This window comes from Scyliorhinus torazame, chromosome 13 (assembly GCF_047496885.1).
Source record: "Scyliorhinus torazame isolate Kashiwa2021f chromosome 13, sScyTor2.1, whole genome shotgun sequence".
NCBI classification, from domain to species: domain Eukaryota; kingdom Metazoa; phylum Chordata; class Chondrichthyes; order Carcharhiniformes; family Scyliorhinidae; genus Scyliorhinus; species Scyliorhinus torazame.
The window spans coordinates 65,665,750-65,692,402 of record NC_092719.1 but is presented as its reverse complement, the minus strand read 5'-3'; the positions used below and the strand labels follow the sequence as shown (position 1 = coordinate 65,692,402).

Genomic DNA, 26,653 nt, shown 5'->3' with positions numbered 1-26,653 from the left:
GATCCTGCCGCCAGCCAGCCGCAAGCCACACTGACCTCCGAGAAACATGACGCGCGGGGAGGCAAGAGCATCTCGCCCAACATTTGTGACAGTAAGGTTTAGTAAAAATGAACCAGGATTGGCGAACAGTTCATTTGCAAAGATGCTACCTTGATGAAATAAACAGTACAGCCACTAGCATGCAATTTGAAGATTGCAAATGCTCGACTTCAAGCTAACAGTCCTAGAAATAAATCTTTATGAGAAAAAATAAATGAAACTTACTGATCAGACATTTTGGAGTTATGGCTCTAGACCTGCAACAGCAACAAGAGATGTTACACACGCTCCCAGACGCAAATAGCTAGAAACGCAAGTGTCACCGCGGGCCACAGTTCATCGTTAAAGTGCACCTTTCACTTCTCAATGTCAGGAAATGGGAAGAGGGGGAAAAAATAGCGATAAGATTAAATAATACCAAAGAATAATAACAACAACATTTCCAATTTAGAATTATTTCAGTGATCCTTGTGAAAATTCCTTTTCTACATTTCTGGGTTCTGTGATGGCACAGTTTTTTTTCTTTTCCCACCACTTGTCTATTTGTGCAAACTAAGTTACAGCCAGTATCTTTCTTCACACCTCAGAACATGTTCAATTTTTCAGGCTATGGTTCTTCATATTTTTGCATGCTGCACTGTCATCCTTCGACTATATAATGGTACAGCATTCCTCAGATAGTTTCATTTTCCGATAAGAAAATGTTGTTATTTTCCTCTTAATTATTATCATATTCTCTTTGCTTCTAATCTATCATTTTCTATTTTTCAGCCTTCCCTTAGCTTCCTTTCGTACACTTCTCCAGCAGCTCTAAGGTGCTTTAATATCACATTGATCTTTTTGAGACCCAGCAGTTTTACATAAATGCTGCCCTTTGGGAACTTAGTAGCTATAGAATAGACCCAGTAAAATCACCTTACATCATGATCTGAAGCTGGTTGCATGGAATCTGTAGTTGGAGTGCCTGTCAGTATTAATATGGATGCCGCACAATATTGAAGTGCCTAGACGTTTGACTTGTAACCAGCTGTACATAAATCATGCTTGAAATCTGTGAGCATGAATATAAAAGCACCTTTAGTTCAAGTCACAGTATAGATCTACTTTGTGCATTGAAGTGTTTCCTTCATTCACCTTTTTCCCACCTTTTTCCTCTGTACTAAAAGTAAGTTTTAAAAAATGCCAGTTGTTATGAAATCCAAATGTATTATTAATTGGCAGTCGCTGAGTTAATGAAGATATCTAGTGTATCTGAACAATACCTTAGAAGCACCCATTAGGGCGGCACAGCGCCAGGGTCCCGGGTTCGATTCCTGCTTGGGTCACTGTCTGTGCAGAGTCTGCACGTTCTCCCCGTGTCTGCGTGGGTTTCCTCCGGGTGCTCCGGTTTCCTCCCACAAGTTCCGAAAGACGTGTTTGTGCGGTGAATTGGACATTCTGAATTCTCCCTCAGTGTACCCGAACAGGCGCTGGAGTGTGGCGACTAGGAGATTTTCACAGTAACTTCATTGCAGTGAAGTAAGCCTACTTGTAACGTTTTTTTTAATATCAGTTCTATTCAAATTATTTGAGGAGGTAACAAGGAAATTAGACAAAGGAGAACCAGTGGGCGTGATCTATTTAGATTTCCAGAAGGCCTTTGACAAGGTGCCTTACAGGAGCTGTTAAATAAGTTAAAGGGCCCATGGTGTTAAGGGTAAGATACTGGCATGGATGGAGGATTGGCTGACTGGCAGAAGGCAGAGTTGGGGGAAATGGGTTATTTTTAAAGATAGCAGCCGGTGATTAGTGATGTGCCTCAGTGGTCGGTGTTGGGACCACAACCTTTCATAGTATACATGCGGTGATCACTGTATATACACAAAGGGTTAATGTAAATACACTACAACTAAGTAACCACTAGAGGGAGCACCAGAGATGTCATGACATGCAGACAAACAGCCAATGGGTCATTACAACAGGCCACAACCAATGGGTAATCAGGACACGCAGAGGTGGTATTACCACAAGGGGGCACTTCACAACCCATATAAAATGGACAGGGCACACATGCTCTGCCTCTTTCCACAGACCCAAAACTAGAGAGTACATCAGGGTTGATCAGAAGCATCACACCCAGCACGTGGCTTAGAGCAGACTGGTTTAGTTAGACTGAGTTACTACAGTTAGATTAGCAGAAGAGTCAAACTCATTTAAGAACTGTGTTAATAGATCAATAAACATACTGAACTCATTACAAAGTCTGGACCTTCCTTTCTCAAAGCATACATCAAGGAAGCAGCTTATGCTACACGAAGAAGCATAACACAACAATACATTAACAATCTGGAAGAACGAACTGAGGGCACTGTTGTTAAGCTTGCAGATGATACAAATATATGCAGAAGGTCAGGTAGTTTGAGGAAGCAGGGGGGTTGCAGAAGGACCTGAACAGGCTAGGAGACAAAGAAGTGGCAGATGGAATACAATGTGGAAAAGTGTGAGGTTATGCACTTTGGTAGGAAGAATGAACTATTTTCTCAATGGGAAAAGACTTAGGAAATCAGAAGCACAAAGGGACTTAGGAGTCCTAGTTTAAGATTGTCTTAAGGTTGAGTCGCAATTAGGAAGGTTACTGCAATGTTAGTATTCATGTCGAGAGGGCTAGAATACAAGAGCAGGGATGTACTTCTGAGGGTGTATAAGATTCTGGTCAGACCCCATTTGGATCATTGTGAACCGTTTTGGACCTTGTATCTAAGGAAGGATGTGCTGGCCTTGGAAAGGGTCCAGAGGAGATTCACAAGAATGATCCCTGGAATGAAGAGCTCATCATATGACGAGCATTGGATAACTCTGGATCTGTACTCGTTGGAGTTTAGAAAGATGAGGGGTGATCTTATTGAACCTTTCAGGATACTGAGAGGCCTAAATAAAGTGGATGTGGAGAGGATGTTTCTGCTAGTAGGAAAAATTAGAACCAGAGTGACAGCCTCAGACTGAAGGGACGATCCTTTAAAACTGAGATGATGAGGAATTTTTTCAGCCAGAGGGTGATGAATCTGTAGAACTCATTGTCACAGAAGGCTGTGGAGGCCAAATCACTGAGCGTCTAAGACAGAGCTAGATAGATTCTTGATTAACAAGGGGATAAGGGATTATGGGGAGAAAGCAGGAGAAAGGGGATGAGAAACGTATCAGCCATGGTTAAATTGTGCAGGGCGGCATGGTGACGCAGCAGTTAGCACTGAGGACCTGGGTTCAATCCGGGCCCTGGGTCACTGTCCGTGTGGAGTTTGCACATTCCCCCGGTGCCTGCGTGGTATTCAACCCCACAATCCAAAGATGTGCAGGTTAGGTGGATTGGTCATGCTAAGATTGCCCCTTAATTGGAAAAAAGTAATTGGGTGCTCTAAATGTATAAAAAATAATCATAAACAAATTATTGAATGGCAGAGCAGACTCGATAGGCTGAATAGCCTAATTCTGCTCCTATGTCTTCTGGTCTTAAAACTAGGCCTGTATTTTTGCGTAAAATAGTATCAAACCGTTGCCACAGCCTGCAAGGTAGCCACCTGGCTGCACATGTCGCTGACTGCCCACTGTGAACTTAGCGCCATGGGTCGTAAGGGTGGCCCCCCAGGCCACTCCCCTAGGTATCCTCTGGCCCTAGCCGACCCATCATCAGAATGGGCATGCTGCAGTACAACCCATGCCATCATCTTAGTGAGAATGAGGGTCGGCATGCATTGGAATTGTGTGAGTTCTTCGTGGTACCGGTCCTAGCCCATTAACTGCACCCGAATCCTCCGGAAATGGCACCGCTTTCGTCCATGTAGAACACTCGCGATTCAATCTTGGCGTCAGCTCTTAGTCTTCCAAACGGAAAATTCCACTGAAGAAATATAGATAATGGGAGCAGGAGTAGGCCATGTGGTCCTTTGAGCCTGTTCTGCTATTCATTATGATCATGGCTGGTCATCCAGCTTAGTAACCTGTTCGCGCTTTCCCCCAATATCCTTTGATCCCTTTAGCCCCAAGAACTTCATCTTGGTCTGCAAGATGCCATAGCTGTATTGATCCATTGTTACACAGGAGAGTTTTGTGTAAGGATGCTCAGGCAGATTCACATTGTTCATCAGCTTTAACAATTAAGTACTGATGGTGTTTCTTTCCCTTTTATAGAGATGTAAATGCTGTAATTTCTTTTTCCTTTGAACTTTATTTTTCTTTCTGCTATGTATCCTTTGGGCAGCATGGTAGCATAGCAGTTAGCACAGTTGCTTTACAGCTCCAGGGTCCCAGGTTCGATACCCGGCTTGGTCACTGTCTGTGCGGAGTCTGCACGTTCTCCCTGTGTGTGTGTGGGTTTCCTCCGGGTGCTCCGGTTTCCTCCCACAGTCCAAAGATGTGCAGGTTAGGTGGATTGGCCATGCTAAATTGTCCTTAGTGTCCAAAATTGCCCTTCTTGTTGGGTGGGGTAACTGGGTTATGGGGATAGGGTGGAGGTGTGGGCTTGGGTAGGGTGCTCTTTCCAAGAGCCGGTGCAGACGCGATGGGCCGAATGGCCTCCTTCTGCACTGTAAATTCTATGATTCTTTCTACTGAAGACGATGGTTCATAGAGCACTGCTGTTCACTCAAGGTACCTCGCCCAGTGGCGACTGTTTATTTCTGAGCCATGGCAGTGAGACTGAACAGGCTATTCCACAAGACCACCACAGCTGAGCTCAATTCTTCCTTCTGCTAGTGTTCACACATGTACACTTTCAGGAGAGGTGTCTGGGAACTAATGGAAGTGACATTGAGACAAATTGCAGCCTCGCCATCCATGCTTGTTAGGAGTAAGATGATTCGACCTAAGACCTTCCTCATCCTTATGACTCAGCTACTCACCAAATGAACTTACTGAGTAATTGAATGCAAGAACTGAAGACGTGAGAGCAAAAGCAGGCCATTCAGCCCTTTCAGCCTGTTCCATCACCATTCAACAAGATCATAGCTGATCTTCTATCTCAGCTTCAATTTTGCATCCTATGATTTCCTTAACTAAAAATCAGTTGCTATCCATCTTTTTTTATAAATTTAGAGTACCCAATTATTTACTTTTTTTTCCAATTAAGGGGCAATTTAGCGTGGCCAATCCACCTAACCTGCACATCTTTGGGCTGTGGGGTGAAACCCACGCAGACACGGGGAGAGTGTGCAAACTCCACACGGACAGTGACCCAGGGCCGGGATTCGAACCCGGGCCCTCAGCGTCGAAGTCCCAGTGATAACCAGTGCGCCACGTGCCGCCATGTAGCTATCCATCTTAATCATACTCAATGACTGAGCATCCACATCCCTCTGGAATAGAGAATTCCAAAGATACACAAGTAAAGAATTTTCTCCCCATCTGGTCCTAAATGACTGACCCCTTCTTCTGAGACTGTGGTCCTTTGTTCTAGACTCCGGAGACCATGGACGCAGCTTCTGAGCATCTACCAAAGAACAAAGAAATGTACAGCACAGGAACAGGCCCTTCGGCCCTCCAAGCCCGTGCCGACCATGCTGCCCGACTAAACTACAATCTTATACACCTCCTGGGTCCGTATCCCTCTATTCACATCCTATTCATGTATTTGTCAAGATGCCCCTTAAATGTCACTATCGTCCTTGCTTCCACCACCTCCTCCGGTAGCGAGTTCCAGGCACCCACTACCCTCTGCGTAAAAAACTTGCCTCGTACATCTACTCTAAACCTTGCCCCTCTCACCTTAAACCTATGCCCCCTAGTAATTGACCCCTCTACCCTGGGGAAAAGCCTCTGACTATCCACTCTGTCTATGCCCCTCATAATTTTGTAGACCTCTATCAGGTCTCCCCTCAACCTCCTTCGTTCCAGTGAGAACAAACCGAGTTTATTCAACCGCTCCTCATAGCTAACCCTCTCAAGCTCCTTAAGAATTGCAGTTGTTTCAATTAGATTTCTCTCACTCTTGTAAGTTTTAGGAAATATAGACCTCATCTACTCAATTTCTCCTCATAGGGACAATACCATATTCCCAGGAAACAATCTAGTGAACCTTTGTTGCAGTACATTCATTTTAAATGTATCCTTCCCTCAATAAAGTGATGAAAACTGTGTGCAGTGCTCAATGTGTGGTCTGACTCAGCCCCTATATAATTTCAGCACGACTTCTTCATTCTTAAATGCCAATCCCTTTGTAATAAAGGATAACAGAGCATCTTCCTTTGCAACTGGTTATTGAATCTGCATGCTAGCTTTCTATGATCTGGGTTCAAGGCCAATCATGACCTTCTGAATACCAATATTTCCCAGTGTCTCACTTTATTGGTAAGCTGGGGCCTAGGAGGGGTCCGGGGCTTGCTTTGAGGGGTCGATAGATTGGGGTGCCATTTTGAAATGGGGCCCCGATCTCTTCCTGCACCAGCGAGTGGAACACCTCAATGCAGGAAATTATGCTAAAGTGTGATCTCAGGAGGCATTCCCCGCCGGGGGCCGAAAGAGCGCCAAAGTGCCATTAAATAGAGGGGTCGTACCTGGTATTAAATTGCGCCCAGAGTCCTGTTCTAGGCGCGAATAGCGGGGTGTTTTTCAGAACTTGTATAATTACCCCAATATCAAACGGGACCTTGTTTTTATTTGGGGGGGGGGGGGAGGCTCTGCGAGGAACGCCCCACCAAGGTCGCACTTACCTTCATTTCCTCCACTGAAGAGCTCAGCTTTAAATGCCGCCCCAATCTCTCAACCCCCCACCGCAGCCTGCACACTGCCCCAATGCCCCAACTGACTGATGAGAGGGTCCTCAAGCCCCCCTCACCACATATCATAAGGGCAGGGCATACCCGGGCCCGATCCACAGCTTTGGCAACCTGGCAATGGGCACTTTGGCACTGCCAGGAAGGCCAGGAGGCACTGCCAATGTGCCAGTGTACCACCCTGCCCAGACCCCGACTACCCAGGGTCTCCGATCGCCTGGAAGACCACCTAAGTGTCATTATGCCTAGTCCACATTTGTGGAAACAAGTGTTAAATGGCGCCACAGCGAGGTCTCCCAGGTGCAGGCATTCGATCCTGGGCCTTGGGATACTCCAGCATAGACATATTTAAGTGAAGCTAACTGCACACTTAAATATGCAAATCTGGATCCCGCCCAGTGAGGGCGAGATCCAGATCGCGACGTCTCCTGTCCCGATCGATCTAAATATCGCAAGAGGCGTCTCGTGAGAATTAACAGCCTCGTCGTGTCACCGAGTCGGGCGTGACAAGGCCGATTGATTAGGCCCTTAATTCTCCTTTATTTCTTTTCCAGCTGGATAGCTTCCAATTCTCAACTTGCATTTCACAGTGTAGCTTATTCTGGAGATCTCTCACTTTAGCAAAGCTAGGCAAATCTTCCAGCATTTTGTAAACCCTCATGACCTTGAATCGGAGCATGGTGAACAATAAATACTTGTTGCCTTTTACATGGTGAACAATAAATACTTGTTGCCTCTATATCTATTCTTCCTTTCTCTCTCTCTCTAGGATTTTTGCAGATTGACCCTATCTGTGAGGTGCAGTGATATATTTAGGAAAACCTGTAACTCAATCCAAGAATGGCTTCCTATGGACTCCTCCCCTTTCAAAGACCATCTCCATGGCAACATGAATCACATGCACCTTGTATCCAGGTGCTAATTAGTCATCATCTACATCATCTATATGCTTCCCTCCACCCCCCCCCCATTCAATTTTGGGAATAAACAGACAGTTTAAAGTTGGCTGTTTACAAAATGTCTCTGGGACTTGGCGATTCATAGTCTATCCACCATGAGCACAAGTATTCGGGATTATTATTTGCTGATGTGGATGTTATGCATCTCATTTCCAGTATGAAAATCTAGGATTCCCCTTTCATTTTTAACAACCAAACTGCCCAGGCTTATTGTCAGCAGAATTCAGAACAGGTTAAATAATCCACTTCATTCCTCCATTTTACCCTAAAAACACATTCCCCCCAAAATTCTTGCATTTGTAATGACAGATCGTAAGTACCTTAGGCCCAAGTATTGATTCTGTCGTTCTTCATCATTTACACAGCTTGTCAACCTAGGGAGCTAGTTATAACATTTTAGGATTTTTTTTCGACATGAACTTTATCCATTTATTTTATTTTCTTCCTCACTGTCTGAAAGTGCTGACTCTTTGACTGGGTTTATTTTGGTGCCTCACTAAAATGCCATTCTTCATGTCTGAGCCTTGACAAGAGTCTTTTATCAAGTTATTTGAAGATATGGAGCATTACAGACAGGCCCAATTCTATCAACACCAATATACATTCCAGCAGAGGTCATTGAATGGAAATGGGAAGGGCAAAGTCTGCTGAAGTTTCTGCCCTGAACCCAGGGGACATTGAGGATAGCTTTTAGGGTCCTATAATTTCCCCCATTGAGATTAGTTTACTCAGTACTGACCACTGGGTGAACCTGGCTATTTGGCTCAGCTGCTTACTGAATAGACAAATTGAAAGTTAAGAGCATAAGAAATATGAGCAGGAGTAAAAGTTCCAAACATTGGAAATCCATCAATGGCAATTATACTGTTGCTGGTATTTAGAAGGACAATTTTAACTTAACCCACCCATTGTGAAACTGATCGGAATGGGTGCAATGCTGGTTTGATGCCCCTTCCATTTATTGACATCAATGGAAATAATATTGACCTGGGTGTCAAACCAGCATTCTAGCAAACTCTATGGGCTTCCTGCCTAATGAATTAGGTTAAAATTACTCCCATTTTGTCAAAAATGAACAATTATCTTCTACAACCACCCATTAATCTTGTACTGTATGTTAGCTGTTGTGGCAGTGTTAAAGTTGGCCAATGTCAAACATATATCAAAACTGAGACATTTATTAGATTGAATATCTATTTCCAAAGCTGTGATTTTAGTCAAATGTGCCATCTAGTGTCGAAGAGTATCATACCCACTGGAACCTCACCCTTTTGGTTCTGAAGTCTGTCTTTGTCCAAGTTAATTACAAGGGTGAAAAATCAATTCACGCGGGAGAAAGCGGTTTGTTAATTTCTGATTCATAAGAAAGAGTGCTAAACATATTACAGATGCATTAGATTGATAATTACATTTCGTAGAATATCACAGAGCAATGATAACAAACATTTCAACTAAAAGATTCAATCACACTTCCTCTTCTATTTTAGGTGTTTCCAATGTTTGTGATCAATGCATTTGCGTACCACTCAGTCTCGGGGCCACAAAAGAAATTTAAACCCATGCTCCCACTGTTGCTGTTAACTCATCTTGCTGCTTTGCTTTAGGATTTATCCACAAACAAAGCAATTATGCTAAAAAATATGTTTCGAAACCACAAAGATCAGAAATCAATGAATGAGAAATATATGTGCAAACAGAATTGAGTTGCCTGAGAGCCAAAGTCAGATTATAATGGCTCAGGAGCTGCAGAGGGGACGACAATTCTACTTGAACAATAGCTCAGATGGCATTTGCTCACTGTTTCTAACTTTGCAAAAACTTAATGAAATTATTCTTAAGACTTATAAATCAATTTGCTTTTTTTGGCAATAACCAATTAATTTGATTATTTCGAAGTGAATCCCTTTTTATACACGTCAGTTACTATGGAGTTCTGTCAGTTATATTATTTTTACTGTTTGTTTAATCTGAACACAAAATGCAAATGACTGAAAACAATAACTTGTTCTACTTTAATTACCAGTGTAAAACTATGGGATATATAGCCCAATTTGCCAAATCTTTCTACTTTTTAGTGCATAGATTGGTATGTTACTAACTTTCATTCTCATTTGTAATACATATTTGAACCATTCTTACCTTTCTTATGGCAATCAGGCTTCTCTCTTAGTTGGGAAACAAAGCTAGGAGTGAAATGGACACATGCAAGTATTTATTATAGAACACCAAATGGAACTATTCTCTGACTGGATAATAAATTTAGCTGTAACACTTGAAAATACATCATCGTTTATTTTTAGCGATCATTCAACATCTGACACACAGGCCTCAGTTAAAATCAGGAAACACTTTGTCATCTTTGTGCCAGCATTCTAAGCCTTTTGTCTGGGAAAAAGTAAGCTGTGCATCTTTTTTATGAAGAAGTATCTTTGAACTGGAAACTTGAAACAAAGAAAAGACAATGCAGATTAATGTTTAAAATCTGAAAGCTACCCTCGTCTATCTTTACCAAATACAAATATATATTATTCATCGCTTAGGAACTGGAAAGTCAAATTGTGTAATTCTGTTTCTGAATATTTTATTGTTCTAAACTATTAATGTTTGTCCACTCTTTCAATGTGTTGGCCTCTGCACAAAGCCATTTATGTGTCTTTCAAAAAAAAAAAATGTATGTGTCTTTCCATCTACACAGGCAAAATTATCTACAACTGGTATTTTAGGAAATCCCGCTCAACCTTTTGTCAGGATATAACTTTGGCGCATAAAATGCTGCAGAGATAATAACCCCCTCCCCCCAGTAAGACATTTAATTTTCTTGCTATATTTGCGAGGAGCAGGAGGAGAATATTTTGTGCTATCGTCATCTTGTATCTTACTGGAGGAAAAATGATCCTATAACAATCCTTGAAATTCTTGGATTTCTATGTGATTCAACAAGCAACACGTTAATGTTAATATATGACGGGAATTGGAGAGGGAGGATAGGAATTTTTTTAAGTATTCTATCCCAAAGTGAAAAAGACCGCTGTGACCTCTCAAAAGCAACAAAAAGCTGACATTGCATAAATCCACTTGGTCTATTTGTGGTCTTATTTTTACTACTGAGTTAAAATGATAGAAATGATTTGTGATGTTAAGGTGATATTAGGTGAGTGTTGTGGCTACAGATATGAACAGTTTCAAGCTTTGAAATGACCATTAAAGAATTAAGAACGTGATCCATGCAATCAATACAAACACCACTATCTTCCAATGACTTCAGATCCACATTTGAATTAAATATCTGAAGAAAACGAAGATAAATTGAAATTTTGACAGAAAGCCTAATTGCAAAGTTTCAAAAATGATTTTTCAGAAATTAGGACTCCATGCAGTCACTGTAAAAATATATATTTAACTTAACTGGTAATTGCACTCACCCTGTTAAAATTAACATTCAGAATATTTTCCATTAGTTTAAGCGACCTATTTAAGTGCATGTTGTTTAAATATGCAGAGACAATTGTGAATACAATTCAGGATATTTAAAAAGGAATTAGGAGAACATGCTTAACCATCTGATAGTCCAGGAATGTGAGGCATGCTGTTATCACAGTGGGAATGTGTGCTCTGAATTCCTTTTCTTGTGACCTGGCTGTTTCCTCTAAAGGTCCATCAAGTAAAACTGTTTTCATCTTATCTTTGTACTGTGCATAAAAAATAATGTTGTGTAATGAAGGTTCGATATGCATTTTATATCATAATAGAATCTACCATGATGACTTATATATGTACAGATAAATGATCGAGATTTTACAGTGAAAATGACTGTGAGGCCAACGATGCTGCTCGTCTCACTGTTATTTGCACACAAATAAGGCAGGGAGTGCAGCTAATTGGGAAAATCCAGATGTGGCTGACTGAGATGTGCCATACCTCCACAAGCTGTGCAAAAATGATACCTTGCCTTCTGGTTCCCCATTCAAATGTATTGAGCAGTATGCCATTCCTGCCCTAATGTTGTAGATACTGACTCCATTACTACAAAAATCTAGGATTGTCTATATTTGCTCTTAAAACAGTGTGGTAAGTCTTAATGATTGCCAAACAACCTTTTTAAAAAATAATCTTTATTGTCAAAAGTAGGCTTGCAGTAACACTGCAATGAAGTTACTGTGAAAAGCCCCTAGTCGTCACATTCCAGCGCCTGTTCAGGTACACAGAGGGAAAATTCAGAATGTCCAAATTACCTAACAGCACATCTTTTGGGACTTGTGGGAGGAAACCGGAGCACCCGGAGGAAACCCACACAGACACGGAAGAACGTGCAGACTGCGCACAGACAGTGACCCAAGCAGGGAATCGAACCTAGGACCCTGGAGCTGTGAAGCAACAATGCTAACCACTGTGCTACCGTGCCACTTTCTGGTGGAGCCTCATTCCTTCTGCTTTTAATTATTATTGGAATTTTTAAAAAAATGCATATTATTAAAATCTTTTTCTTTTCATCTATTTTATCTATCCATTAATCCAATCTTTCTTTCTCTCTGTTTATTTTGCTACCTGTCTCTGATTTGATGTTGAATTCACCACTCTAACTTGCACTTTCTAGTTTCGACTCGACACTGTTCATTAACAATTCTTCAATCTTATTGATTTAAGGTGATGCAAAGTTGTTCCTCTATTCACACAGGTTTTAGATACTCTAATGAATGCTCTGTGAAGAGGAACTTGCAGCACAAAACCAAGTAGAAAGTCTAAGAGCAAATGCAAGTCTAATGAATGGCAGGTGATGATCATTTGCTGCCCCCAGCAGGATCTGACCCAATATAAAAAAAGGGGTGACTGTCTGTGAGTTATCAACAGAAGAATGAAGGTTTAAGTCAAAAGATTTCTTCTCCAAGGGTTATTAGAAAGTTAAATCTTTCACTGTGAATGGCTATTAAAGGAAAATTAAAGGTTGCATTTATTTAGAGTCTTTCATGCCCTCAGGATGTCCCAATGTACTTCACAGCCAATTCATTACTTCTGAATGAAAGTGCCTGCTGTTGTTAGGAGCCAGGTTATACACAGCAAGATCCCAAAACAGAAAAATGAGACAATTGATCAGATAATTCATTCTGATAGTGTTGATTGAGGGCCATGGTATTGGCTGGGAAATCTCATTGTGCTGCTCTTGTTCTACCTCTATTACTTTATGTATGTAAATGGAGTTCCCCCCACACTTCATAAGAGTTTTACAACACAAAAATGGGGCCCTTCGGCCTATCATGTCTGTGCTGGCCATCAGTCATCTATTTATTCTAATCCCATTTTCCAGCACTTGACCTGTAGCCTTGTATGTCATGGAGTTTCAAGTGCACATGTAAATGCTTCCTAAATGTTGTGAGAGCTCCTGCCTCTACCATCCTTTCAGGCAGTGAGTTCCAGATTCCCACCACCCTCTCGGTGAAAAAGTTTTTCCTCAAATCCCCTCTAAATCTCCTGGCCCTTACTTTAAATCTATGCCTCCTGGTTATTGACCCCCCTCGCGAAAGGGAAAAGTTCCTTCCTCTCCACCCTGTCTATGTCCCTCAGAATTTTGTAATCCTCAATCATGTCTCTCCCCCCCCCCCCCCCCCAGCCTTCTCTGCTCAAAGGAAAACAACCCCCGCCGAGCCAGCCTCTATTCATGGCTGTAACCCTGAGCCCAGGTAACAACCTGGTGAATCTCCCCTGCACCCTCTCTACTGAAATCACATCCTTCCTATTTCTGAATATTTCTAGATAAAGTAATTTTTGTGGAGGAAGCAGCTCCGTAGAATTTGTCAGCCTGTATCATCACTTTAAATATGAAATTGTATGATTAATTGAAACTACTTCAAGAAGGTGTGACGAATAGTCAGGAAAATAGAACTGGAACAGAGAGCTCTAGTTGAGGAGCCAGTGCAGATGAACTTCCTTCTGTGCTGTAATTCTTATGCTTCTCTAAAGTAGGCTTCTCTAAAGTAGGATTTACATACATTTCACCGCATAACAGAATTTACTATAATTAAGTGCAATAAAGCAAATCCTTCAGTATTGCATTTGCTCCTCTGTGAAGTTGAATACATATGTATACAAACCCACAACAGTGCATGCTCTGAAATACATAACAGATTGGTTAAGGAGACAAAAATGAAGGTCATCTGGAAAATTACTTTTGCCATTATCTGAAATGCCTGAACTGCACCAGCTGCTCCAAGTATGACCTTTACCTACCTTCTAGAGCTACTGTGTTCGTGGTAGTTGTATTCTAGTGAGGGACAAGCACATTGCAGTGCGTCAACATCGTTACTAACTTTCAAATTCTGTAACACTGTAGCTAAATTGAGCTCACTGTTCTTCTAATTCTGGGCCTTCAGCCCAATAGAAAGAGAAATGATATATGGCAAAATACTAACAATTTTAATAAGCTAAAACATTCAGCAAACAATACCGATACTGATTTGTGAAGAATCAGTAGATTTAAACAAGATCCTTACCTAGACGTTAGTTGCTGGTCCCAGGTGCTGGAGTTAGGTTCCAGTCTCTGTGGATGCGCGAGTCCGAATTCCACCACGCCACGTTTCCAGTTGATTCTCCTTTCTGCACTTCAGTAAAAAACTTCAGTTTCTTGTAAGGGTTGATTGGCTCAGTTGGCTAGATGGCTAAGTGTGTAATACAGAATGACACCAACGGTTAAAACCCATGCCTGCTGTGGTAATTCATGGAGGAGTGCCTCCCTACCTTCCCTCACATTTGCAGAGTGGTGATCTGTAAGCTATATGCAATGTACTAATGTGTGCTAGAGCTACAGAATATATAGGATCCTACATAAATATACAGGGCCCTGCTTTTTGCAACATTGTCCCGAAACAAAACAGGTGACAGTCATTGTCTGCTTCATTTCCCAGGGCGATGCCTTGACCAATCATAGATAAGGTAGATAGTCAACATCTTTTCCCAAAGGTAGGGGAGTCTAAAACTAGAGGGCATAGGTTTAAGGTGAGAGATTCAGAAGGGCCCAGAGGGGCAATTTCTTCACTCAGAGGGTAGTGAGTGTCTGGAATGTGCTGCCAGAGGTAGTAGTAGAGGCGGGTACAATTGTGTCTTTTAAAAAACATTTAGATAGTTACATGGGTAAGATGGGTATAGAGGGTTATGGGCCAAGTGCGGGCAACTGGGACTAGCTTAATGGTAAAAACTGGGCGGCATGGACTGGTTGGGCCGAAGGGCCTGTTTCCATGCTGTAAACTTCTATGATTCTATAGTCAATCTGCCTGGTTTGAATTTAAACAAAGCTTGACTGTTAACTGTCAGTCATCCATTAACTGGTGCATTCTCCATGGCAATGTCTGTACCATTTAGAGTCAATTTGCCAAGGCGCTTCTGTGGACGTGAAAGAGACACCAGGATGGTATGTGCCTCCCTGGTGCCAGGGTCCAGGATGTCTCAGAATGGGTAGCTGGCATCCTGAAGGGGGAGGGCAAACAGGCAGAGGTCGTGGGGGATGAGGTCCTGCAGCAGGAGTTCAGGGAGCTAGGCAGAATGTTAAAAGACAGGACCTCAAGGGTTGTAATCACGGGATTACTCCCTGTGCCACGTGCCAGTGAGGCTAGAAATAGGAAGATAGAATAGCTAAACACGTGGCTAAACAACTGGTGTAGGAGGGTGGGTTTCAGTTATCTGGACCACTGGGAGCTCTTCCGGGGCAGGTGAGACCTGTGTAAGGACGGGTTGCATCTAAACTGGAGAGGCATAAATATCCTGACCGCGAGGTTTGCTAGTGTCACACGGGAGGGTTTAAACTAGTATGGCAGGGGGGTGGGCACTGGAGCAATACGTCAGAAGGTGAAAAAATTGAGGGAGATCTAGAAAATAGGGCCACTATGGCTCTGAGGAAGAGCAGACAGGGAGATGTTGCTGAAAACAGCGGGACTGGTGGCCTGAAGTGCATATATTTTAATGCAAGAAGTATAACAGGTAAGGCAGATGAACTTAGAGCGTGGATTAGTACTTGGAACAATGATGTTGTTGCCATTACAGAGACCTGGTTGAGGGACGGACAGGATTGGCAGCTAAACATTCCAGGATTTAGATGTTTCAGGTGGGAGAGAGGGGGAGGTAAAAGGGGCGGAGGAGTTGCGCTACTGGTTAGGGAGAATATCACAGCTGTACTGCAGGAGGACACCTCACAGGGCAGCAACGCTATATGGGTAGAGATCAGGCATAAGAAGGGTGCAGTCACAATGTTGGGGGTTTACTACAGGCTACCCAACAGCCAGTGGGAGATAGAGGATCAGATAGGTAGACAGATTTTGGAAAGGAGTAAAAGCAACAGGGCTGTTGTGATGGGAGACTTTAACTTCCCCAATATTGACTGGGACTCACTTAGTGCTAGGGGCTTGCACGGGGCAGAGTTTGTAAGGAGCATCCAGGAGGGCTTCTTAAAACAATATGTAGATAGTCCAACTAGGGAAGGGGCCGTACTGGACCTGGTATTGGGGAATGAGCCCGGCCAGGTGGTAGAAGTTTCAGTAGGAGAGCATTTCGGGAACAGTGACCACAATTCAGTAAGTTTTAAAGTGCTGGTGGACAAGGATAAAAGTGGTCCTCGGGTGAATGTGCTGAATTGGGGGAAGGCTAATTATAACAATATCAGGCGGGAACTGAAGACATAGATTGGGGGCAGATGTTTGAGGGTAAATTAACATCTGACATGTGGGAGGATTTCAAATGTCAGTTGAAAGGAATTCAGGACCGGCATGTTCCTGTGAGGAAGAAGGATAAATATGGCAAATTTTGCGATCCTTGGATAACGAGGGATATTGTAGGCCTCGTCAAAAAGAAAAAGGAGGCATTTGTCAGGGCTAGAATGCTGGGAACAGATGAAGCCTGTGTGGAATATAAGGAAAGTAGGAAGGAACTTAAGCAAGGAGTCAGGAGAGCTAAAAGGGGTCACAAAAAGTCATTGGCAAATAGGGTTAAGGAAAATCCCAAGGCTTTTAACAAGTACATAAAAAGCACGAGGGTAGCCAGGGAAAGGGTTGGCCCACAGAAGGATAGGGGAGGGAATCTATGTGTGGAGCCAGAGGAAATGGGCGAGGTACTAAATTAATACTTTGCATCCGTATTCACCAAAGAGAAGGAATTGGTGGATGTTGAGTATGGCGAAGGGTGTGTAGATAGCCTGGGTCACACTGAGATCCAAAAAGACGAGGTGTTGGGCGTCTTGAAAAATATTAAGGTGGATAAGTCCCCAGGGCCTGATGGGATCAACCCCAGAATACTGAAGGAGGCAAGAGAGGAAATTGCTGAGGCCTTGACAGAGGTCTTTGGATCCTCACTGTCTTCAGGTGATGTCCCGGAGGACTGGAGAATAGCCAATGTTGTTCCTCTGTTTAAGAAGGGTAGCAAGGATAATCCAGGGAACTACAGACCGGTGAGCCGTACATCAGTGGTAGGGAAATTACTGGAGCGAATTCTTCGAGACAGGATCTACTCCCATTTGGAAGCAAGGGGTCGTATTAGTGAGAGGCAGCATGGTTTTGTGAAGGGGAGGTTGTGTCTCACTAACTTGATAGAGTTTTTCGAGGCGATCACAAAGATGATTGATGCAGGTAGGGCAGTGGATGTTGTCTATATGGACTTCAGTAAGGCCTTTGACAAGGTCCCTCATGGCAGACTGGTACAAAAGGTGAAGTCACACGGGATCAGGGGTGAGCTGGCAAGATGGATACACAACTGGCTAGGTCATAGAAGGCAGAGAGTAGCAATGGAAGGGTGCTTTTCTGATTGGAGAGCTGTGACTAGTGGTGTTCCGCAGGGATCAGTGCTGGGACCTTTCCTGTTCGGAGTATATATAAATGATTTGGAGTAAAATGTAACTGATCCGATTAGTAAGTTTGCAGACAACACAAAGGAATTGCGGATAGCGATGAGGACTGTCAGAGGATACAGCAGCATTTAGATCATTTGGAGACTTGGGCCGAGAGATGGCAGATGGAATTTAATCTGGATAAATGTGTGGTAATCCATTTTGGAAGGTCTAATGCAGGTAGGGAATATACAGTGAATGGTAGAACCCTCAGGAGTATTGACAGTCAGAGAGATCTCGGTGTACAGGTCCACAGGTCACTGAAAGGGGCAACACAGGTGGAGAAGGTAGTCAAGAAGGCATACGGCATGCTTGCCTTCATTGGCCGGGGCATTGAGTATAAAAATTGGCAAGTCATGTTGCAGCTGTATAGAACCTTAGTTAGGCCACATTTGGAGTATAGTGTTCAATTCTGGTTGCCACACTACCAGAAGGATGTGGAGGCTTTAGAGAGCGTGCAGAAGAGATTTACCAGGATGTTGCCTGGTCTGGAGGGCATTAGCTATGAGGAGAGGTTGAATAAACTTGGTTTGTTCTCACTGGAACGAAGAAGGTTGAGGGGCGACCTGATAAGAGGTCTACAAAATTATGAGGGGCATAGACAGAGTGGATAGTCAGAGACTTTTTCCCAGGGTAGAGGGGTCAATTACTAGGGGGCATAGGTTTAAGGTGCGAGGGCTAAGATTTAGAGATGTGCGAGGCAAGTTTTTTACACAAAGGGTAGTGGGTGCCTGGAACTCGCTGCCGGAGGAGGTGGAGGAAGCAGGGACGGTAGTGACGTTTAAGGGGCACCGCTGGGTCGGAGAATCGCCGGGGGCTGGCATGAATCCCGCCCCCGCCGGTTACCGAATTCTCCGGTACCGGATATTCGGTGGGGGCGGGAATCACGCCGCGCCAGTCGGCGGGCACCCCGCGGCGATTCTCCGGCCCGCGATGAGCCAAAGTCCCGCTGCTGGAATGCCTGTCCTGCCGGCAAGAATCAAACCACCTCTCTTCCCGGCAGGACTAGGCAGCGCGGGCAGGCTCCGGGGTACTGGGGGAAGCGCGAGGCGATCTGGTGCCCCCACGGTGGCCTGGCCCGCGATCGGGGCCCACCGATCCACGGGCGGGCCTGTGCCGTGGGGGCACTCTTTTCGCTCCGCCTCAGCCAGTCTTCACCATGGCCGACGCGTAAGAGACACCCCTCCCCTCCACTGCGCATGCACGGGGATGACGTCAGCAGCCGCTGATGCACTTCCGCCGACCGGCAGAATCCTTTCCACCCCGGCTGGCGTGGCGCCAAAGGCCTTTCCCGCCGGTCGGCGGTGCGGGCCTAGCCCCTCAAGGTGAGGGCTTGGCCCCTAAAGGTGCGGAGAAATCCGCACCTTTGGGGCAGCCCGCGCCGGAGTGGTTCCCGCCACTCCATCCCGCCGGGACCCCCCGCCCCGCCGGGTAGGGGAGAATCCCGGCCATGAATAGGATGGGAATAAAGGGATACGGACCCTGGAAGTGTAGAAGATTTTAGTTCAGACGGGCAGCATGGTCGGCGCAGGCTTGGAGGGCCGAAGGGCCTGTTCTTGTGCTGTACTTTTCTTTGTACTTTGTCCAAGCAGTACCCTTTTTCATGAAGAATAAATTATTATTCCCTTTACATTTGGTATTCTTGCAAATTATCCTGATGAGTGCAAGACAAAACGTTTTGACGACATGTCCTTTTTCAGCAATACTCAAGTTCTGTACTACCAAATGTCTATTTATCTAGAACCAATCTCTCAAATTAAGATGCCACTGGTCCTTTGTTGACAGTGGCTAATTACAAGAAACACAACATGTAATTATGAGCATTACAAATATTTTTTAAATCATAATATTGTATTAATAGGCACTATATTATAAATCTAATGCGCATCTTCCTTCCCTGTGCATTCTTTCGGTGTTTCTTCATTCATTTTTTTCTAACTATTTAAAGGAAGAATTCAATAAATTCTCCCTGCTCCTCACCAAGTAGTCTTTTATCTAAAATTTGAACAGAAAATGCTGGAAATATTTAGCAGGTCTCACAGCATATGTGGAAAGAGAAACAGAGGTCTCAAGGACCTTTCTGTCAGGCAGTGGGCAGATCACCTCACCATCTTGTCTCTGGTGTCCATCCTACCATTTTGAACCTTGGCAGTCAAGTTATCACCCTCTCTTAAAACACTTTCAGCTGAATATCCGATCACGTGAAGGACTCTGCAATAGCACTATTGTAAAGACCCACTTTCCCAGACGTCATTAATAAACACAACAAACTATTGTTAATAAGAATTGTATAGCAGCTGCTTGGCTGCAGCCAGCTCCCAAAATGTCTCTAGTCTCAGAGGACTCCACCCTCTGGGGCGATTCCCTACGCTGAGTCCCCGTTGGTCACCCAGGCCAGGTGACCCCTGTTCTTCTGTGGAGCCCTTAGAGACAATCATCACAACTATTTAAAAGAATCGGTATAGGACGCTCAGGTGAGGTGCTTTTCACTCTTCTCCTGCTAGAGATTTCGGAGGTCATGTGAGAGTGCCGTTAAGAAATGGGTGTTTATAAATGGGTATGTATATAAATATCTGTAGTGAGAGTACCTTTAAGAAATGGGTGTTTACCACTGCAGTGATGTCAGGGAGTGGGTGGAGCTGGGTTGTCTGTCAGATTTTTACTTTCATTTTAGGCTGTTTGCTGCAGGGTGTGTTTTAGTTTGGTTTTTAGAGCTGGATAGCTGCAGTCACAGCCAGAAGGTGTATGAGTTTCTCTCTGTAATCTAAAGACTGTAAATCGATCCTGGTGATTTAAAACTATTAACAGTAGTGACTTTAACCTGATGTGCTTCTGGTAAAAGGTGTTTTATGTCTTATGGATGTTAGAAGGAAAGCTTAAAGGATTACTTAGTGTTGTATTCTTTGGGGGTTGTATTTGAGTTGATGGTTGCTAAGATGTTCACTGTATGTTTCAAAAAGGTTAACTTGAGTTCATAGAATAAACATTGTTTTGCTTTAAAAAATACTTTTCCATTTCTGCTGTACCACACCTGTAGAGTGGACCGTGTGCTCCCCATACCACAATCTATTAAGAGTTGTGGGTCAGGTGAACTCCATGATACACTTTGGGATTCTCTAAACCCTGGCCCATAACACAATCATCACAACTATTTAAAAGAATCCGTATAGGACTTTCAGGTGAGGTGCTTTTCACTCTTCCCCTCCTAGAGATTTCGGAGAATCCCGGCCAAGTGTTGACGCCGGTGTAAACACCGGAGTGGTGTACGCCGGCGTCAACGGGCCTCCTGGCCTGGCAATTCAGCGGTCTTCAGGGGGCCAGCACGGCGCCGGAGTGCTGCAAGCTGCTCCGGTGTCGTAAGGCGGCCCTGCACGGTTGGTGCGAGTCCGCGCGACGGCTGTCTCCGCGCCGGCACCGCGCAACATGGCGGAGAACTAAAGCGGGCCCGCGCAGGAGATAGGGGCCCTCCAGATTGCGGGCGTCCGCCGATCGGAAGATCCCCGACGCGGGCTTGGACTCCGTGGAGGCCACACCCGGAGTCAAATCCCCGCGCCCCCCCCCCCACCAGGACGTCCACCGTGGCTGCGGGTCCGAGCTCCCACCGGGTGGTACCAGATTGGAACCACGCCGACGGGACTCACCGAGAGTTCGGCCGGATGACCACGGAGAATCGCCGTGGGGGCCTCTTTCAGCGACACCCGACCGCCGCCATGGCGACCGCACGGGCGGTCGGCATTAGTGCCGATTCACCGGTCGGCATAGAATCACGGCCTGGTGCCGGATCAGCATGGCGGGAATTTCCTGCATCCCCGCCGATTCTCCGACCAGGCGTGGGCTACCTGCCCCTCTGCGGCCCGCTCCCCTGCTGCAGCCTCTGCCTCCTCTCTGAGATGACCCTACTCCAGCTCCCACAGGGCTTCATGCAGGGCTGGTATACAAAATTGTTAGCCATTCGTGCCGGAGAAGGTAGGGGTCGGCGAGGGGGGACCTCGGGGTGGCGAAACGGGCACAGCCGTGGTTGCGGGGGGGGGGGGGGGGGGGGGGGGGGGAATGAGAGGCCTCCCCAGGGTCGGTGAGGGTTCCCGGGGGAGGGGGGGGAGGAGAGGCATGCGGCGGCCAGGAATGGCTGGCCATGACAGGACGGTGCCAATGCCACGGACGCCACACTGATGGGCACCCATCCCGGATGCTGGCTCAGCCCAGGACTCTCGGCCATTCGGATGGGTGCCGGACCACCCCCCCCCCCCCCCCGGGGTGCTCCACCCAGCCATCTGCACCCACCGGCGGGTAGATCCAGGGCCGCCCGCACCCATGGCAGCCCCCCGTGAGGGCAGTGCCATGAAATGCTGACCCTGGCAGGAGGGATGGCCGACAGGAGTCAGGGCCCGGAGGGGGTGGAGACCCGCTACAATGATGCCCATGGCACCTGGTTGTGGAGGGGCGTTATGCACCATGATGAAACTTTGTCTACCCCCACCCTTGCAGATCATAATGTTTGGGCATCTTCCAGCGATGTTGGCCGCCTAGGCGAGGGCCGCTGCCCTGCATGAAGCCCTGTGGGAGCTGGAGTAGGGCCATCTCAGAGAGGAGGCAGAGGCTGCAGCAGAGGAGCGGGCAGCAGAGGAGCGGGCCGCAGAGGGGCAGGCAGCAGCCGCTCAGGCGGAGGAAGAGGAGGAGGACCAAGATGAGGGGGAGCCTCAGGACGAATATGCCGATGAGGAGGAGGAGGGGAGACGGCGGGGGGGGCGAAGAGGAAGAGGTGGTGCCACGGTTAACAGGAAGGGGTATCACTCCATGAACACTCAGGTGGTCTGTGACCACCAGATGAAGATACTGCACGTCTGCGCCCAGTACCTGGGCAGTGTGCATGACTCGTTTGTCCTGGCGCAATCATTTATCCCCGGCATGTTCGAGGGACACCCCCTCCCCAGCTGCGGGGCTGGTTGCTGGGCATCAGAGGTTACCCGTTGCGGTCGTGGCTGATGACGCCTATACGGATGCCACAGACTGACGCGGCGACCCGCTACAATGATGCCCATTGTGCGACCAGGGGTGTGGTCAAGAGGTGCTTTGGGCTGCTGAAGATGCGCGTCAGGTGCCTGGACCGTTCTGGAGTGGCCCTCCAGTGCCCGGCGAATAGCGTTGGCCGCATCGCTGTGGTCTGCTGCGTCCTCCACAATGTAGCCCAGCAGAGCGGCGATGTGCTGGAGAAGGAGGAGGAGGATCACGACGAAGGGCACGCCTCTACAGATGAGATGGGGAGGGCAATGTACAGGACATGTGGGCTGGACATGGACGGGAGGCTGCCCAACACCACCGCATGGGACGAGTAAATTTCACCGACTGGGGGGGGGGTGTTTGCTAAGCATGGGCACGGACACCACAGACGGCACCACCTCACCACCCACAACACTCATGAGACTCACCTTCCCCACCACTGCTTCACCCGCATGCACACCACCGCTCCTGCGACATAACGGGCTGGGCTCACATGGTTGCTAGTGACAGCGGGTCTGGTCCATGCCATGGAGGATGATGACAGCCCGCTCTGCGATGAGCTCTGAGCTCCACATCGTTAGACATTGTCTGACTCATGGCCACCGTAACACCTTCCACCTGGGTGGTCCCTGTATGCGGGCTGGACACTGCATCACATGGCCCTGTCGTTTCGCTGGGGGTGGGGTGGTGTGGACGTCCGGGGGGGTGGGGAGGTGCGCACGTCACACCCACCGGGGCTGAACGTTCCATCACCCCTCACCCACAGTGGCACTCAGTTCCTGCCCCACCCCCGCATGCATTAGACAGAGCACAGAGGCAGCTCTCACCGGTGTTACAGTGTGTTTAATAACAAAAGTTCTATACATGTGCCCTAGCTCCTATAACTAAGCTGTGCCCTGCACCTGTTCCAACTTACTAGGTGTCTAACTATCTGGCCTAACGGGCCCTAACACTACGTCTCGGTGGTTTCCCAGACGATACAGCAGATGTGGAGGTGGACTGTTGTGACTCCTGCCCTGCGACTAGAGTCCCCTTTGGCAGCCCGGCGTGGATGGGCCAGGCCGCACCTCGGGCGTCCCGGATGGCGTGCTGCCACCCTGTTCTGCCCACTGCCCACCTGATGCACCAGGGACTCGGGGGGGGGGGGGGGGGGGGGGGGGAGCTCGAGGTGCCACCGTGTTCCGGGACCTCCCCTGCAGGAGGCACCAGCACGGGCCCCAGCACCTCCTCCTCCCTCGGGGTGCCCGATGGCCCCCAGGCTTCACCATGGGACGGGGGAGCAAGCCCTGGAGGGGAGGCCCACTCTGGTATCGACCAGGGTCTGTAAGTTAGCGGCCATGGAGCTCAGGGAGGTCGCCACCCGTCTGGGTCTGTGCGACGCCGGCCAGCACCTGGCCAATGGCGCCGATGCTCTCACCGATGGCCTGCTGAGACTGGGCCATGGTGAGGAGCGCCGTTGCAATCTGCAGCTGGCGCTGGCACATGGTTGCCTGTGAGTGGACAGCTCTGTCTTGGGCCACGGACGCCGCGTGCATAGATAGTCCCAGGCCTTGCATACACTTACCCATGTCCGACACCTTCGCCCCCATTGCCTCCACCGCCGACGCCACCTGTGCAGTTTCGGCCTGGGTGGCAAGCATGACCGGCACCATTCCCTGCTCCTGCACGCGGATGCACTCCTCCACCTGCGTCTGCAGGTGCTGGAAACCGGTCGTCATTCCTTCTCCCGTCCCTGGGTCTCCGACTGACTTGGGTCTATGGTTGTGCGTGGAAATTCCCGGGACCTGTGTGGGCAGCAGCTGGTTCCTGGGGCCGGGCTGCCCTCCGACCGGCTCCTCCCACCTCCACCTGCTGTACCAGAGCGGCTGTGTGGTGCTCACTAGTGAGTGTCCCAGAAGCATCATCACGAAAAACACCAACCAAGGTGATAATCTGCAATGGTAGAGGTTGTAGGAGATAGCTGTGACGGTAAGTCTGAGTCTGTGTCCTCATCACAGGCAAAGTCTGGGGTCTCCTGTGTCGATCCGTGGTGCGATGGTCCCTGTGTCACCGTCCCGTGTCTGTCCCATGTGTTCGCCCTCTGTGTGCCCGTCCTCTGCGTTCCTGTGTCTCCGTGTCCTGGGTGACGATCCCCTGTGTTTCAGTGTTGGGCGCAGGGCTGCTGTGACAAATACTGTAGGTGCTAGAAATCGGAAATAAAAATAGAAAATGCTGGAAATACTCAAAATTTCAGGCATTAGTGGATATACAGATTTAATGTTTCAGGTTGAAAATGTTTCAACAGAATGTTTTTAAAAAATTTAGAGTATCCAATTATTTTTTTCCAATTAAGGGCAATTTGCCGTGGCCAAACCACCTTCCCTCCACATCTTTGGGTTGTGGGGTTGAGACCCACGCAGACACAAGGGAGAATGTGCAAACTCCACACCGACAGTGACCGGGGCCAGGATCGAACCCGGGTCCTCTGCGCCGTGAGGCAGCAGTACCACTGCGCCGCCCGTTTCAACAAAGTTAATGCTTGAAGAGGAGGGAGGTGGCCATCACTGTTCTTTAAAATTTAGAACTGCTATTTTGTCTCCTGATGTGTCAGGAGGTCCAAACGCGGTGTGCAGGGCCACAATTTCTTACTTGCCCTCCAAATCCTATCACTTGTCATTTTCACCAGGTCACGAAAAATGGCGAGTTGTGACCCAAAACGCACTTAAAGTGACATTGGGTTTGCAACTTAAATGTCTGTTCCAAATTCAATTTTCCTGTAGATTGATATTTTTGTGGAGGCTGGAGGGTTCCTCAAGGCAGTGGAAAGCATGTCAGGTAAGTCGGTCTGCAAATCTTGGGGGGAAGGCTATGCAGGTAAGTTTAAAAGCTTTTGCCAGCTTCAACTGTGATAATGAGATACTAATGAAAATGTATGTTATTAATATAGTGATTGATCATAGGGCTCTGTCCTTAAATGGTGCGAGGTCATTAAAATGACCAGCATTGAATAAGGGTTTAGAAGCTGTGAAGTCGATAAAGTCCACTTCTGCATTCTACAGTATGGTGAATCAGATATGAATAGATGTAGAGGACCTGTGCCTTGCTTTTCACACTGATTTAATATTTGTGCATCTGCTGAGCCATTGAAGTACTCTTCGAGTATACATACAAGTGGGGGAAGTGGTAGAAAGATTTTCGAACTGATTATCAACCCGATCGATTATCAGCCCGTTGAACCAGGCTGAATGCTCCTTCCATGGCCAACAAGTCCAGACGTTGGACTCAAACCCAGAGCTTCTAGTCCTAGGACTGAGCCACAAAGCCTTCTAAAATATAAAATCAAAAATTCCAATCAAAAGATTTCCCCTCTTCCATTCTATCAAACAAACTGGCAATCTCCTTTGCAGCTGTGTAAACAACCCCCGACAAGCAGATTCCATCATTCACCTTGGAGCTCAAGACAAGCATTCAGAATGGGGCCATGTGGCAGCTGTACCAACAAAGGCAGGCTGGAAAACTGTTTTGCATGTGGTTGGAGGTTGGAAAGTGTTGCTAGTTGGTCAGAATCTTTGTGAACAAATGGATCAGAATTGGGTGCAAGGAAAGCTGTCCCATATTTGCTGCTTGTTTGCCCCTGGGGAAGGCGTGGTTAAACTGTGCTGAGAGCTCCATGTTGCTAATAACATAAGACTGGCTAAACACTGAGACACTAACTGGAAGCCTTGATCCCTCTCCCCCACTGGCGACAGGCAACACTTTGTTCCTTCCCCATACGTCGCTGAAACGTTAACAGCAAGCGGCAGGACCGGTATGAAGCTCGAGTTAAAGTGTCGAGAGCTGGAGGCTATCCCAGGAGAGCTGAGTGCTCCCCGGCCAGGAAGCAGCCAGTTTCTGGGCGAATGGGCTTCAGAGTACACAACATCAGGCAGATATTCACGGTGGCCGAGAAGGTCCTTGACCTCGAGCTGCTGCCTTTCTCTGTGAATGAATTTCGGGGTCAGTGAAATAAAACTGTTTCCTGTCGGCCATGCGTTTTCGTCAAGACCATCACAACATAGAGGGCCTCCATACCAAAC

At 46.8% G+C, this 26,653-nt stretch overlaps 1 long non-coding RNA gene across 1 annotated transcript; it reads right to left on the bottom strand.

Moving 5' to 3' along the window:
- Positions 1–238: 238 nt before the first annotated feature.
- On the bottom strand, positions 239–26,646 carry LOC140388078 (uncharacterized). Its single transcript, XR_011934080.1, has 4 exons — positions 26,025–26,646; positions 14,227–14,391; positions 9,881–9,924; positions 239–296 (listed from the first exon to the last, which is right to left on the bottom strand). It is a non-coding gene; the product is annotated as an uncharacterized lncRNA (long non-coding RNA).
- Between the last annotated feature and the right edge of the window lie 7 nt (positions 26,647–26,653).